Raw genomic sequence first — 17,071 nt, 5'->3', positions numbered from 1 at the left:
CATGGAACCTTTTTTGCCAGGTCATGTGGTCATTACTATATTTTTAAACTTAAGTGTACCATTTAAATAAACTAAGCATTTCATTACTGATGCGATGCCAGTGCATTGCAGGGGACCATTCACACACTCATTCACACCTAGGGGCAATTTAGGCCCAACAGCATGTTTTGGGGAGTTTGGAGGAAACCAGAGAACCCAGATGAAACCCATGCAGAGAACATGTGAAACTCCACACAGTCAGTAACCCGAGCTCATGATTGAACTGGGGACCTTGGAGCTTTGAGATGGCAAAGCTAGGCGCTGTGCCACCTCGATGAACCGTACCTGTAGAAATCACCCTAATGCATGAAAACAGCTTAATGATTCCAATAAGCTCATATTATCAGTGTTCAACCTACTGAACCTCACAAAAATAGCGCAGTAAAAAGAAAACTTGGCTCAGACTGAGACACATAGAGACACAGAGAGACTGAGGGAGAGATGGTTAATGATAGAGCAACCACAACTCTGGCAGAGACTCAGTAAACCAGTGGCACCAGTAAAACCCTGTTACAGTAAACTGGAGTAAGATTCCATAATCCAACACATCTGTGCCTCTGTGTTGATATAGAACACACACTCACATCCTAGACCACTGCTGTCTGTGGCTACGGTTCAGGGTAGTGCCTCATGATGGGGGTTGAGGGTGTGTGTGCTTTGTTTGAGTGTGTGGGGGCAGTGTTGGTGCCTATGGCCCCCTTCCATACACTCATCAACAATGTGGAGTCAGTGACTCAATGGGACGTGTAGTAGAGTACCACGCCTTGCTTTTCCATGTTGCATGTTCTAGTGACTCTGAAGCCTATGGTATGGCAAAATCTTTCTGTTTTGATTGGCCAAAACCTTTCATATCATATTTAAATTTGTGTAGTAAGATCATTTATTAGTTCTTCAGAAAGATGCCAGTTCCCAAGACCGACTTGGTGCCATTACATTTATTTACATAAACTATTCCAATTAAAATGTTATGACGGTAACTGGCATTTAGGGCTGTTTGTGGCACAGCGTTGCATATAAAGAGAAGCTCTAAGCCACAAAATAATCCCCCAAACAGCCGCAATAGGAGTGGAAAACACTGAGCTTGTGCTGATGCCACCCTTGTGAGCAGTAAAGAAAAAAAATGACAGAGACAGAGTGAGACAGAGAGAAGGAGAAAAAAACAGAAGCAGAAGGACACCACACACACACACACACACACACACGTGCACGAAGAAGGTAAATATGATAAGTGAGCGTATCATGACTGTTTTTCTAGTGGAAAAATAAAAAAATATGAAGGTGTGCATGTGTGTGTGTGTGTGTGTGTGTGTGTGTGTGTGTGTTTTTCTGGGAAAGCGTTTGTGGCAGGTTTATGGAGTGAGTGATGAAACAGCAGAGGCATCTCCTCTCAGGATTTATGGAAATACCTGTGACTTTACTCTCTGACCTCTGAGGCTTCATTAGACACATTTATCAGGGTGATTTACAGCTGACAAAAACGTAAGCCTGGAATATACCATCTATGCTCTGCTGTCAGCTAAAACAATTAAAAATTTCTTTTAAAAGAAACATTTCTGTCATGTTATTGCTGTCTTATTATACTTATAGCCTAGAAAGAATGCAGAATTTACCAGCAGCAAATCAGCGACGACACAACTATCTGCACAACACTTAGTGTCTGTGATAATGCATATGTTTCCTCAGTGGAAAGTGACAGGACCACTGCTTACTGTCAGAGTGAAGTGTTAAAACCCCCTCTGTGCACAGATCTTACTCATCATTACAAACACCTACTGCAATGGAAAAAACACAGCCAGTTCTACAGTCAGACAAATGACTTCATTTAGCTCATACCATTTCCAGGTAACAGCTCAACTTGGAATCTCTTTGTAGTCTCATATTTGTCACATGCTGTGGAGTGTTTGGTTCCAAAATCCCAAAATGTAAGATCTACTGCCTGATTTTTCCCAGAATTAGAGTGTTAACCTTGTTGAGTTTGGCTCTGGGGAACAGTCTTGAGTTATCAAATGCAATACTCAGGTCTGTCCTCTGCAAACAGAATAACAGGATATGTGGCCCCTTTCCTTTGCATATCTCCCTCTATAGCTCTCTCTCCTGCTTCTCTCCCTATGGGAGTAGATACCGCCCAGCGTGCATGCCATCATCAGTAACTGTAGCAAAACACCACATGGCTGCTGTGAAAAAGACGAAAAAAAAAAAAAAAGCCATTGTATATGGAAATCTAACAAGCAACTTCTTCTGTTCTTTCCATTTATTTCAAATGCACATATATAACTGTACATAAATTAACTAATCTATAGTATATATAATAAAAGTGGAATATATAATATAATAGAAAGTGGATTCTTTGTCTTGAAACCACGTCAGTGCTGTTGTCGTGTGGAGTGGAAAAAGTACAAAAAAACAAAAAAAACAAAACTGTTACATGAGCAAAAGGATACAATGCCAAAATCTTACTTAACTAAAAGTAGAAGCATGGAGCCAAAATCTACTTAAGTGAAAGTAGGAAAGTATCTAGGTCTATATTTAAACAAATCCAAGTATTCAAGAGTACGAGTAACTATTTTTAACTGACCAAAAAAACAAAACAAACAAACAAACAAACAAAAAAAACCCAGACCCAATCAATTAACATTCCAGCACTGTTAAAGGAATGCTAAGCTGGCATTAACAACAAAACTAGCTAGCAAATTTGCCAAAAATAAAGCTAACTTACTTCAACTGGCTTTTTTTTTTTTAAAAGATTTGATAGCAAAATGCCTTTTCTCAAAGATAAATTAGCACAGCTGAACACATTTTAATGTGAATATAATTTTAAACATTAAAAAAAAAAAAAAGCAACAGCAGCTAGACAAGAGAAAAAAATAGGGGAAAAATCATGCCATTTGACATTTTTGTTGAGTATTTTGAAGTTAAAAATGACAATGTAAAGTATGTTGTTCTCCTGTAAATTTACTTGTAAGTGTGCAAGTATAATACTTGAGTAAAGTATAAATCTTCCATGATAGTACTTAAGTACAGTAACAAAGTACAATTACTCAAGTATTTTCCATCCCTGTTCTAGACCAGTTGAGCTCCATCACACTGTCTGAGTCCCTGCTGTTTATGAGTGCAGTAAGATAGCAGCAATGACTTGCTATGGCATTTTTTTTTTAAACCAGGTTTCTCCCTTTTAAAGGCATTTTAGCTTGCTGCAGCTGCAGACTCCAGGGGTATTGAAACTGTCCTTGTGCTTTGACGGCTTGTTTTGCTTCTCCACTGGAGCCCATATAACCACAGACTGCATGACTGTGGCTTCACTGGGCCTGGGACATGTGCTGGCCACACAAACACAACACACTTCTGTACAAATGTATGGTTTACACACACTCACACATTCTCTACCGCATACATACACCCAAAGCCCTGCTCACACAGCAAGAATGACAACTCAACCTTGCACCTAGAAGGAGTGTGTGTTGCTCAAGAGAAGGGTGATGCTGAGGTTTGTGCCTAAGAGAGAACATGACCATACATAACCATAATTATATATGCAGTATATTTGTGTGGGCAAAAGCAAGCAGAGAATTGTAGAGATCTATGTAGGCATGGTAAACACTGTAAATGTCCAGCTTACACCTCATTCAATTATTCTACACTTGTTTTGAAATGTTATTTTTCTAACTTTTTTTAAAGGCTGAGCTCTTTAGTGGACAGACAGTAAAAGTTGAGACTGTTTCAATACAAGCACATCTATACATTCATTCAGGACACATGAATAAATGCTGGCTTAGTGGTTTATAGGTAGTAAAGTACTCAAGGCTAATAAATGAAATTTAAACACAGGGTTTCTACAGATTTCCTAAATTCAAGTACTTTCAAGTAATTCAAGTCTGATCATTAGAAGAATAAATAAAGAAAAATAAAAAACTTACAGTAACCTAGTTGCATAAGTGGTCACACCCCAAACTAATAGTTTGTTGAAGCACCTTTTGATTTTACTACACCACTCAGTCTTTTTGGGTAAGAGTCTATCAGTGCGGCACATTTTGACTTGGCAATATTTTCCCACTTTTTCTTGCAAAAACATTCTAGATCAATCAAATTGTAAATCTCTTGTGAACAGTTCGCTTCAGATCACCTCACAGATTTTTAGTTGGATTCAGGTCTGGGCTCTGACACGGCCATTCAAAAACATTGATCCCCTTTTGGTTGAGCCATTCCTGTGCTGATTTGGATGTTTTGGGTCATTGTCATGCTGAAAAGGAAAATTACCTTTCATCTTCAGCTTACTAGCAGACACCTGAATGTTTTGCACTAAAATTGGCTGGTATTTGTAGCTATTCATGATTCCCTCCACCTTGATAAAAGCCCCAGTTCTGGCTGAAGAAGAGCAGCCCTAAAGCATGATGCTGCCATCACCATGCTTCACTGTGGGTATGGTGATCTTTTGGTGATGTGCTGTTTTTTGCACCCAACATACATTTTGGAATTATTATACCTTTTGGAATTGTTCTCATCAGACCATAACACATTATGCCACATGGCTTAGGGTAATTTAGTTGGGCTTGGATTTTTTTTTTTTTGTGAGAAAGGGCTTTCGTCTAGCCACCCTACCCCACAGCCCAGACACGTGAAGAATACGAGAGATTGTTCTCACGTGCAGAGAGTAATCAGTACTTGTCAGATATTCCTGGTCCTTGGCAGCCTCCCTGGTAAGATTTTGTCTCTTCCTTTTGTAAATTTTGGAGGGATGTCCTGTTCTTGGTAATGTTGCTGTGGTGCTCCATTTTCTATTTTCTCCACTTGTTTTCATGGTGTTCCATAGTATATCTAATGTTTTGGAAATTCTTTTATACCACTCTCCTGATCTCTTTCAACATGTGAGATGCCATGCACGCTTTGTTAGCTCTTTGTGGACCATGGCTTCAGCAGTCGGATGAAACCAGGAAGCTGTCAAGAAAATCCTACAGAAACAGCTGATCTTTATTTGGGGTTAGTCAGAATAATTTCATTGATGACAGCTGTATGATAATTACTTTTGGACATGAGATCGAATGTGATTGGTTCATTCTGAACACAGCCACATCCCCAGTTATAAAAAGGTGTACACACTTATGCAACAAGGCTATTGAAACTTTTTATTTTTCCTATTTCATCGTAAAATATTTCTGATTGTTTTTCACTTAATTATATATGTTATAATTTCACACTGAGGGTGGAAAAAGTTCTGACATGATTTATCTTAGTTTCATTTTTTTTACTTCACCAATACCTGCCATTTTAACAGGGCTGTGTAGACTTTTTACATCCACTATAACATATAGGAAGAAATGGAGTAACAACATTTTTTTTTACCTGGAAGAAGGTGAATAATATTAATATTATACTAACAGTTTGTAGTTACCTTGTTTCAAGCCTATGTGAGTGATTTACACTCCAAGATGGTGATTTCTTGTAATGAGCTTACAAAAAGATTTAACTGGTAGCAAGGTATAAGTTTGAGAGCTTGTAATAAATTTATAATTGTGGATGAGAACTTATTTGCCGCAGTGGGAACAGAGTACACACAAGGAAGAAATAAGTTCAAAAACTATAACGTACTTTTGTTTTCTATGAAATATTATTTAGGCCACTTATGGTGAAAAATCTGGCACTTTCCAGTTGTTTATTCAAAACTAAGCACATTTCAAACAACTTCAGAAATCAAGATTTTCAGTCATGTGTAAGAATACTGCTCCTTACTTTTATTAATCAAGACTTTTATTTAACACTAATACATTTGATTGAAAACTGGATGAATCAGGAGATGAGTACAATGTCATACCACAAAGTAATCAAGAAACTATCCAAATAAGCTACTATGAGAATTAGTGGTTAGGCTGTCAGCGTGCTTTTTCCAAAAACAGGATTGCTAAGTAACTTCTGTTGGAATATCCGTTGGAATGTTGAAATGAGTAGCGGCGCGAAAAAGAAAAAATCAGATGCTAATCTAACTGGTGTTTATACCTCAATTCTTCCTCTTCCGGTGGCGAACACATCCACCCAGAACAGCATAGGTCAAATGGAAAGAAAAATATATGAAGCCATTCATACAATACACAGGACTGATGAGTCATCCACACTGTGACCTTGTGGCCGTCATGCTATTGTGTCTAATGCTGATTCACTCTACAGTGACAAGCCACTTTCTAAATAATCCTCAAAATCCACATTCTCATAACTTGGCTATGAATCAGAGACGGATATGACAGATCATAAATCTGCATTATCACCCTGATTTCACTGAATTAACCTGGGCTTAAAATTACAGCTTCAAGAAAGAAAAGCTCAAACATACAGTGGGGTCCAAAAGCCTGAGAACACTAGTGAAAATGCTTCTGTTTGGCATTCTTTTTCAATTTAACACAAAGTATTTCATTACAAATTATATTATTAGGAACAACTTGAGTGAAAAGTAGAATTTTAGAGTTATTTGCATGAATTTCAGAGTTTCTTAGCAATTGTTATGTCCCCATTATTGCTTTAATGTCAGTGTGCACTCGAGCTGACACAGACTCCACAAGTTTGTGTAAAACCTGATGATCCATGTTAGATCACGTGAACACATGCTTCAATGGAAGAGATTAGTCTTACGGAAAATCTGACCTTCTGCACAAAGGAGGTAACATAGTTAATATCACAAATGTGCTTAAATTTAAATAGTGACCTAGAAATTGTGCAACATCTTGAATATTGAATAGTCAAGATGTTGCACATTTCCTTTTTTTGTTTTAGAATGTTAAAAATTCTAAAACTTTATTTCCTGTTAATAATAATAATAATAATAATAATAATAATAATAACAGATTTTCAATGTGGTCTCAGACTCACTGTATATTAATCACACTGTAGGAGTGTACACTGCATACATCCTAGCCTTCTTCTTCTTCTTCTTCTTCTTCTTCTTCTATAATTATTATTTTTAGACCATTTGGATTATTCGTAAGTGTTAATAAAACACATCGTAAGTGAGTTTTACTCTAAAAATATATATTCAGTACTGTGTTAAATGTCTTAGGCATATGTTAAGAAATGTTAGAAAGCAAAGATGCTTGGGTACAACATGATAACTTCAAGAATAATGAAATTAAATGTTTCTACATAAAAAACTACTATAAAGAGCAGTAAACAGTAAACAGTAAACATGTCAATTAAAGCAATTTTTTTTTATATGAAACCAGTCTTTTATAACCTCTTTCTGTTTTAGAATTGAGCAGAAATTTGAATTGTTGAATCTGAATTGTTATTTAAAGTCATGAAACCACAAGTTCAATCAGCTGCTTGCAGTCATACTGACCTATTTATCCTGAAGAAAATGAGCTGTTCTGTGAGTATAATGAGTTGGCAGAGCAACTGAAGAATCATCAAAAAAAACAAACCTTATCCAGAAAGTATAGAGAATTTTGCATTTGTGGAACAAACAAATTGATTTATGGATTCATTTTGAGTTTGTGTTATTGAGGAGTCTATCAAATGAATATTGCTTGATACAGAGAGGTCTATCAAATGAATACTGCATGATATAGATAAGGTCAGTGACTTTAACCTCCAGTAATATGGTTTTTGAACAGAACAAACTGCACTTGCTACAGAGAGGTCTGTTTCTGAAAAAAAGAAGCCTTCAAAAGAAAAAAAAAGGCTTAGAATAAAAAAAGCCTTAAAAATAAGCCTCAGCAGTTCACAAGCTGGATATATCACTAGAAATAGCCCTGGGTCCAGGGTTCACATTGGGCACAAACAAACAAACAAACAAAACAAACAAACAAACGAAAAGTTGCTTTTCACAATATAGGCTCTTTAAAGCTTGGATTTGTTAGCAGGAGGTTAGCAGCACATTGAAATGCCCTTAAATGAGTAACATCTACTCCAAGTATAAGCTCTAATAAACAATTTAGCTAGAGAATGAGAAATGGGTCACTGAGGCAGAGATAATTTACAGTTTTTTTTAAAGGCCAATGTCTTTAAAGATGAGTTTTGCTCCAGGGAAGATCTTAGACAGGTCCATTTATCCTTCACTATCAGGACAGATGAAGTCATCTCCATCACGTGTTCCAATCTAATGGCCAGCCATGACATCATTTTTATCATGTTTCTCATATCAGTCTAACACACATAATAGGGATACAGAAGCCTTCAGTCACGTGGCTAAACATCTTTAAATGATGTTATTTATTACCAAGCCAATTTTACTTCTTCTGTTTTTGCCCAAACAGTTTCAAGTGACAGTTTTTAACCTATTGTGCTTCTAGATTTCAGTGTGCTGCTGCACATGTGTATACACACACACACACACACAATGATGAATGGGGGTCTCTAGTGTGTTTTCTCACCTCCCCAAGGTTAAATATGTTATATATTTCCATGAGTGCAGAGCTGTGTGTGTGTGTGTGTAGCAGAGTATTCTGGACTGTTGGCCTGCAATAAGAAAGAGAGGAGGTCCCAACAGGACCCAAAGGATCACAGCTCCAGGCTTGAGACCCACCAGCTGTTCAGCTGCTCTGCAAAGTAAAGCCTAATAACCTCTCTCAGAGAGAGCTGAACTCCAGACCATGCACAGGACCCCGCCTAATCACGTTCATAAACATTATTAATGAAAACTCTCTGATAATGTTTCAAACAGCAAGAGTGCCAAAAAAGAAAGAAAGAGAGGAATCACTCCTGTATGTGCATCTGTGCTGCACTGTTTTATACACTCCTGAAAATGAACTTAATCTAAGATAACAGGCAACAAACTCACCACATCTGGAGCGAATTACCACTCTGTTGGTTGGCAAGTTTATTTGCAGACACTAATATGGACTCCAATTCTCTCTGACGTATTAGGAGGCTTCTCTTTAAGTGTGCCATTCCTGCTTTTGTTTTATTGGACAGTTCTTTGCAAAGTCACAGGCATAGTAAAGAAATCGCATGTAAACTCTTACTAACTCACAACAATAGATCTTTGACATCTTTGCAGACTTGTGCAGGAACATAAAGGTGAGCTAAGTGCAGTGCACATCAATGATCACGATGCTGCTTTTAACATCTGGGATGGTTTTTCTAAAGATATGGCTGACACATGGTCTGAAAGAGTATCCATGTGCTAGGGACAGAGCATTTTAAACCCCTGGCTCCTGCTCTTTTCCCTGGGCCTCAGATCAAGCTTTTAGCCAGCACTGGAGCTTTTCGTGAGCCAGGAAAGACATGACGAAACCACATTATTTAGCCAAAAATAATATGAATTCTTTTTTTTTTTTTCATTATATGAGAACAACATATCAGTTATTAAGATGTTTAATAAAGCACACACTATTTTAAACCCAAATTATCAAACTGGGAATAATGTTAAAATTGCTTTAGATTTGAATTTCGTTCAGCATTCAGCTTAGTCCACGCTCTCACTTATCTTCCAGAGGAAGTCTAGTATCTGCCAGGGCATTCCTCTCTTACTCCCTGATTTGCCCATTCAGTGGTGCAGAGCTCATCTAGAGAAATCTGGTTCTTATTATAGTGAACATTTTATCGCATTTATAAAAAAAAAAAAAAAAAAACCCTCACCAGATGTGTTTCGATCAGAACATCTGGAAGTTTGAGATTTTGACCAGAAAAACACACAGCACACTCAGTGTCTACCCTGAAGGTGACTCCTGGCAAACACTCCTGCTTTTTCCTCTCCTTCTCCCCACACTGAACGGGTAATAAAAAATTTAACCCTTACCTTCTTTCCTGCAATATAGAGCTAGATATATTAAAGAAAATGACTCATAACTCAAAGCTACACGATAGGAATGAACCCCTAAAAATAAACAGAGAGCACTTTATGTTTTGTAGGGCTAGTTATTCTGTACATAACCAGTATATAAAATCACTAATATTTTAAACCATTTATAAAGTAAACTTAACAACCAGTAGCAAATATTCTGAACTGCTTTTTCAATATATTAACCATATTACAGGCATAGCAATAATAATTAATAATACATTACCCATAGATTATTTTAGATAGGTTATCATAAATGTTTATTTCAGTCAGTAGAAAAGACAGATTTTTTAACCAAAAATTACAGAAAAAGTTACAGAAAATGTTTACATGTCATAGACTCGTTCAGTTATTAGGTTAAAAGGTAGATTCATAATGTAAAAGTTGTTTAGGTACAGTAAGTGGGGTGGTGCCTGCTGTCTCACCCATTCATACCCACATCAGAAAAAAAACAGGAAAGCAGCCAGGGGTGGCTTGACAGAAGCTTCCAGATGCTGAGCAGAGAGGATGTCCTGGGCAAACACAGGAGAGGACAAAACTAAAAAGGAAAGAGCATCCAGGAACCTAGCCTGTTTGGAAATGATTATTCCTACAAAGAAAGCCGAAATCCATTTGCAAAAATTAAAAAAAAAAAAAAAAAATTAGAATCCTCTCACTATTCCTGTACTTGATTTATTTTCACTTCCAGGAAGAAATTTCTTGGGTTTTCGGGTTTGAGAATCCGTATTTATATTATAATTGCTTACTACTCAACCTAAAAAGTAAACAATATCTTAGTCATCTTGCCCCTATTTGCTTTTCCCATCCTGCAATATGGTGAAACCACAGAACTGTTACTATAATAAACAAGAGAGAGAATAAACCAAGGTCTCTATCCCAGTGACCTATTCCTAATAAACAGAGTCAGGCACAGAGAGAGTTATACACTGAGGAAGACAGACATACGCACACACACACACACACACACACACACACACACACACACACTCACACACACACACATCCTGGCCTCAACTTTTCCATCTTGATTCTATGTCTATCACACTTCACTAACAGTTATGTATTTTCCATTATGTAATAGCAGAAGAAAAATATTATTTTGGAAAAACAGAGCTAAGATATTCTCCCCAATTTCATAAATAAATTAAAAATATAAATATAAATAAATAAATAAAAATGAATAAATAAATAAATAAATAAATAAATTCCTTTAGACTGACCTGTAACCAATGACTTAGCTATGACAGGAGGTGCTGTTATAGGAAAATAATCAGTGACAGAGTGGTGTGATTCTAACTGACACAAAGTGCGGTGTTACTTGCCGCAAGACTATTTTCTTACAACTAGCATGTCCCAAATTGTTTTATTACTCTTATACCACAGAAATATTAACATTTATTAAAGAACATCACACCATATTATTTATCTCCATATAGTTACATTTAATGTTGTGGAACATCCACGAAACAAGTTAGTTCCTGTTATTACTTTCATTATAGCTGCTATGAACAGTCATTCCCTCACTAGCTTCTCTCTTCTCTCTTTTGAAGGTATTAAGACAAAAAATGCAGCTTATGTTAATGGAGAACAGAAATGTGTAAAGTCCTCCATCCTGAAGACTCTTACACAGCAGAAAAATTAGGAACACTGACACTTTGAAACTCCTTCCAAGAATGTGAAATAATATTGTATTATTATTATTATTATTATTATTATTATTATTATTATTATTATTGTTGTTATTATTTTCTTACAGAAAACATCACAATATCAACTATTATATGATATTCTTTGTTAAATAACAATATATGTTTAAAACTTTGTTTATTAATAGGCTTCAGTTTTGTGAAGTTTCTGCTACACAAGATCTGTTGTTATAAAAACGATAACATATTAGATCTAGCACATTAATTTAAACCTGTGATTTGAATTACAACAGAATAGAATATTTCATTATATTTATATAGAATATTTCACAACAGAACAGAATATTTCATAAAATGTTACGGTTCCAAGAAACTTCAATCTGTCAGGGTTTCCAGGTGTTCTGAAAATGTTTTTTTTTTAACCTAACAGATATAATGGTAATGGTCCAGGCTAAGTACAAAAATAACATTATAGAAATGTTAAAACCACAACTAAATTATTGTGGCAATGTTGTAGGAACATTAACACAAATGTTTCTGTAATGTATTATTTTTACTGACTGGGAACGTTGTGTGACTTTTCTAATAACATTGTGAATTAAACCATTATTACAGAAGATGTTTTAAGAATACTACCGAACTTATCAAAAAATTTACTGAACATCCTAATAATGATTTCTCTCAGCTGAGGATAGTTTGCAGCATTGAGAGTATAAAGCTGACATCAGTGGTAGTGGAAGAAAGTGGAAAATGCAGTAGCAGCAACATGGTGCATAAACAAAGATTATTACTGCACATAAAGGCTCTTCATTATTGCACATGAAGGTATATGTATAAGTGCAGGTAAGTATATCCTCTCTACAGCAATTCCTCTGCAATGTAGCATTATTTCCTCTTTTTGTAAAAACATTATACCATAATTTTTAGATGCATGTGATAAAGAAGCCAAAAGTAATACAGATAAAAATCTAAAGCAAATTCTCTTTATCCTGATAAAATAGTCATTTTCTGTAAGCATTTTCCTACCAATAAAACATGATCTTTTTTTTTCTCACCGCACTCTCTTTACGTAGCTATAGTTCTGAGTGTAGTTCTCGTTCTACATTTCACCTTCAAAGTATCAGATTTCATTCTGTTCCCCTCTGTAGGCAGACGTGAGGCTCCCTTGCCCCTCTCCTTTAATTGGCCCTGGCTCCTACACTGTGCTACTCTCCAGAGCTGAACCACCAGCAGGAAGGCTCCTCACCACAGCACACACACACTGCGGCCAGAGCAGCCCAGCAGAGGCAAGTCCAGTGCCAACTCCATGCATTCAACTCAACCAACTCTCATTTCAGAGGCAGGGTGAAGGGTCTGAGATACACATCAACAACATGAATAGAGAATATTATATTATACAGACTGGACCAAACACGCAGAGAATAAATGACAAATACTGTGAAATGGCACAGAGACTGTAAAGACAACCAGGCCCTGCTTACTGGAACAGAAGGATGAGGTGAGAGAGTGTGCAAGAGAGGGTGGACAGAGAAACGAGAGGAAAAACAGACCCTATATGAAAAAGGACCAGAAGTCAAGGTGCTGAGTGGCTGCCAGGCTGCAAGCAGCTCTGCTCTGAATTTTCTGCATGGCTACAGAGCAGTGCATGGAAGGAACATTAAACATCAAACCCATCATTTAAACACACCACCATTACAGTGGCATTCAGTTTGTTATCTCTGGACTGTCCTCAGATGACAGAGAAAAAGGAACCATCTCGGCTCATGTTTTAGTCATGTTTTGGCATACATACAAATAAAACTTGATGAGAGCAGATGTTTTGGGCTGAGCTGAAATAGAGGGTGCGATACTATATACTGTAATAAAAATACTGTGACGAAGGTGCTCCTGAAAAGCATCCGTAGGAGATTACACATTCGAATCCCGACATTGCCACAGCCATCCGTGGAGGAGAGCAAGAGGCAGAGAGTGTGCAAGGGTGCAAGGTATGGCATACTCTCTCTCTCCTGTCAATCACAGAGACTCTAGCCAATTACAGGCATCTGTGAGCTCGTGTATGTGGACACTGTATTAGAATGAGTACATTAATATAAATATGAATCTGTGATTTGAATTATAGCTAGCACTACAGAGCTAAGCTGAAAACTAATCAGCATGCTCTGATTCAAGGATTCAACAGTGGTGAAACTTAATGATGATCGCCTCAACAGTTGTATTTAAAAATAAACGGTTGCACTTTCCTCTGTCAAATAATTTAATGCTGACATGGCTGCTGGCATGTTACATGCCATTTAATGTCATCTTCAATTAATGTGCAGTTGTAAACCAATGCAGCATGATATACTGAAACCCATTTTATCTTGTTTGCACAGTCATTAGAGCTGGGAATTTTTCAGCTTTTGCATCCCTGTTCCACCCACAATTACATGTTAACAACTTTTGCATGCATAAATGGTGTCCATATAACTAAGCCAAATATAACGCAAATATTTCTGTACATCACAGTAAGCCCTTGAAAACTGATTATAAATCATTGAGGTGAACTATTAAACCTGGAGAGAAATCATCAAGCTATCATAGCCATGGAAATCCCAGGAGCTGTTTCAGGTGTCTGTTTCTGATGAGGGGCTCAGCTGGGTGCTGACCAGGTGAAAACTGTCTGCTGTGGAAATCAGTTATGCTACCTCTGCTTCCCAGATGCTGTTTTATTTGCTACTCTTGCCAGGTACCTAGAGCTCACTAAAGACTCCTGTTCCAAGTCTGTACAGCTCCAGATATCAGCATAATGTGGTGGGGTAAAAACATGTGGAAAAGCCTTTTACACAGGGCAGGTGGGTCAAGCAGGACAGCAAAGCCCATTTTTCATCTCTGTAGGCCACCATAGCTGTCAGTGTGATCATTAAAATGTTTTAATATATTGGTGCAGCTCTTGTGCAAAACTGTAGGAGCTTCCAATACAACAGGAAAGTAACGAGAATTTTTGCTTTTCCTCAACAACCCAAAAGACTGACGGGCCTTTCTGAACTTTATATAAACACAGAAGTATTGTAGGACATGCGACAAAGCAGACAGGACAGAGAAGCCGGTGAAATTAAATAGGAGATACGCCCAGATATGTATATAGCTTCTCAAAATGCCGGCATTTACCTCAGGGTTTGTCCAAAAGAAGATTTATGAATTGTATTGCATGCCAAAAGTAATATGGCTCAGAAAACTCTCTTAAACCAGAACTGTTACTCTTAAGAGGTTTGGTCAGCCCACATATAGAATTAGCTGTTGGTTGGACCCACCACAGAGTCTTCCACAATAACAACGTCTTTGAAGAGACACACAGACATTTGAGAAGAAACCTAATGAACTTTATTACACTGCCTCAGAGTCTAATCCTCCAGTTACTTATATATTACACATTATTGTTCTGTGACTTCATTTACGTAATTATTAATGCAGCTAATTAAAAGGAAAACTTTTGACTCTTTTAGCTTTTAAAATAGAAGCTGCAGTTTTTGTAAAAACTTTTAGATGTTCCTATCCTTGTGGGGACAGTCGGTCCCCACCAAGATATAAAAACATCCCCCCCCCACCACCACACACACACACACACACACACACACACACACACATGAAAAAGCAGCACAAGGTCTAGTCTCCTTGAGTAAGCAGCAACAAAGCAACTCCCAGAAACAAAGCAACTTCCTCAGCACTTTCTTATGGAGCTCAGGAAAAAACTCTATTCCTAGAGATACATAATAGAACCAGTACCTCGAATAAATAAGTCTTCTTATCATACTACAAGTTACCATACTAACTTTTTAGATCATTAAAAAGTTTGCTCAAGTTAACTCTATTTGATAGTAATATATAACATAATTAAATAAAATTGAGAAACATTTTTAAAAAGCATTTGAAACCATTCAAACATTAATATATATATATGTATATTATATTGTATGGACAGTTTTATTCTCAAAGACAGAAATATCTGTAAGTGTGTATTGTTTTTTAAGCTATAATATTGTATACATTATAGGCTATCTATCAATAATATTAAACAAATGCATTAGAGCTTAAACTCTTGAGTTAGTAGGCTATATAACCCTGAGTGCTGAAGCTCTTCATACCTTGATTTCTGTATTTATAATTACCATGAAAGAGTCAACATACATGAATTTAATTAAAAAAAGTTTATAATACACACAATCTGTAATAATATCTACAAAACCTACTAGCTCTGCTGAATAAAGAATATTACTGCTGAAATGCAGCAACAACTTTCTGAGTCTGACTCTAAAAGTGATCCAGTGGCACTGTACTGAGAACATTTTTAATGGATAGTTCAATAAAACTAAGCTGAAACTAAGCATTCATGTTAAATCCAGGGGTTTGGGATATAGCCAGATGTAATATTGCTTTAATTAATAACATGGTTGTCACTGAGAGTGACAGTAAGGGTGTTTAGTTCTTACCTTAGCTGCTGAGCGGCATTAGTGTTTCTGTAGGGTAGATGAAGGTGTGGATGAGCTCAGGCTCACAGGAGACCAAGTTTTCCAGAAAAACGTTCCAAACTCCTCTAATGTCACAAAACAAAGAGTTTTAATCCGAAAGAAACCCGCTCATACAGTCTGTAGAGCAGAGAGTGAGACGGTAAATACAGCTGTGGTAATGAACCCCAGAGAGGAGGAGTGGGCAAGCCCTCAATAACCTCCCTCTTCCCCCTTCTCTTCTCCTCCTCCTCTTCTCTTCATTCCTCTTCCTCCTTCTCTTCTCTTCTCTCCCTCTTTCTCTTCTCTACTTTTCTCTTCCTCCTTCTCTTCTCTTCTCTCCCTCTTTCTCTTCTCTACTTTTCTCTTCCTCCTTCTCTTCTTTTCTCTACTCTTCTCTACTCTTCTCTTCTTTTCTCTACTTTTCTCTTCCTCTTTCTCTTCTCTTCTCTTCTTTTCTCTACTCTTCTCTTCTCTACTCTTCTCTTCTTTTCTCTACTCTTCTCTTCTCTCCTTCCTTCTCTTATCTTCTTTTCTCTACTCTTCTCTCCCTCCTTCTCTTCTCTTCTCTTCTCTTCTTTTCACTACTCTTCTCTTCTCTTCTCTCCCTCCTTCTCTTCTCTTCTCTTCTCTTCTCTTCTCTACTCTTCTCTTCCTCCTTCTCTTCTCTTCTTTTCTCTACTCTTCTCTTCTCTCCTTCCTTCTCTTCTCTTCTCTACTTTTCTCTTCCTCCTTCTCTTCTCTTCTTTTCTCTACTCTTCTCTTCTCTCCCTCCTTCTCTTCTCTTCTCTTCTCTACTCTTCTCTTCCTCCTTCTCTTCTCTTCTCTCCTTCCTTCTCTTCTCTTCTTTTCTCTACTCTTCTCTTCTCTCCCTCCTTCTCTTCTCTTCTCTACTTTTCTCTTCCTCCTTCTCTTCTCTTCTTTTCTCTACTCTTCTCTTCTCTCCCTCCTTCTCTTCTCTTCTCTTCTCTTCTCTGTCCTACTGCTTAACCATCAGCTTACAGGCTCTCTAATCACTAGTTAGATTCACTGTAACAACTAAACTGTCTTAGCTAGCTTAGAGGTCTGTATTTAATGGCGAAGCATCAAACTATTAAAGGGTGTATACCAACTGCATAACAACGTAGTGGAAATAAAATAGCATC

General features: G+C 37.1%; 1 protein-coding gene across 2 annotated transcripts in view; it reads right to left on the bottom strand.

Annotated features, from left to right (window-relative positions):
- The window catches only part of pear1 (platelet endothelial aggregation receptor 1), a 35,129-nt gene extending 18,647 nt beyond the window's left edge, over positions 1–16,482 (bottom strand). The window contains exon 1 of one of the 2 annotated variants that reach the window (XM_034308986.2): positions 15,912–16,482. The gene's annotated coding sequence lies outside the window, so the exon portion shown is untranslated. The remainder of the gene's footprint in view (positions 1–15,911) is intronic. The other variant, XM_026926872.3, reaches the window with a different exon arrangement.
- Positions 16,483–17,071: the final 589 nt, after the last annotated feature.

The sequence above is a fragment of the Pangasianodon hypophthalmus genome, chromosome 1 (assembly GCF_027358585.1).
Source record: "Pangasianodon hypophthalmus isolate fPanHyp1 chromosome 1, fPanHyp1.pri, whole genome shotgun sequence".
Taxonomy (NCBI): domain Eukaryota; kingdom Metazoa; phylum Chordata; class Actinopteri; order Siluriformes; family Pangasiidae; genus Pangasianodon; species Pangasianodon hypophthalmus.
This window is presented reverse-complemented; position numbering and strand designations above follow the sequence as displayed.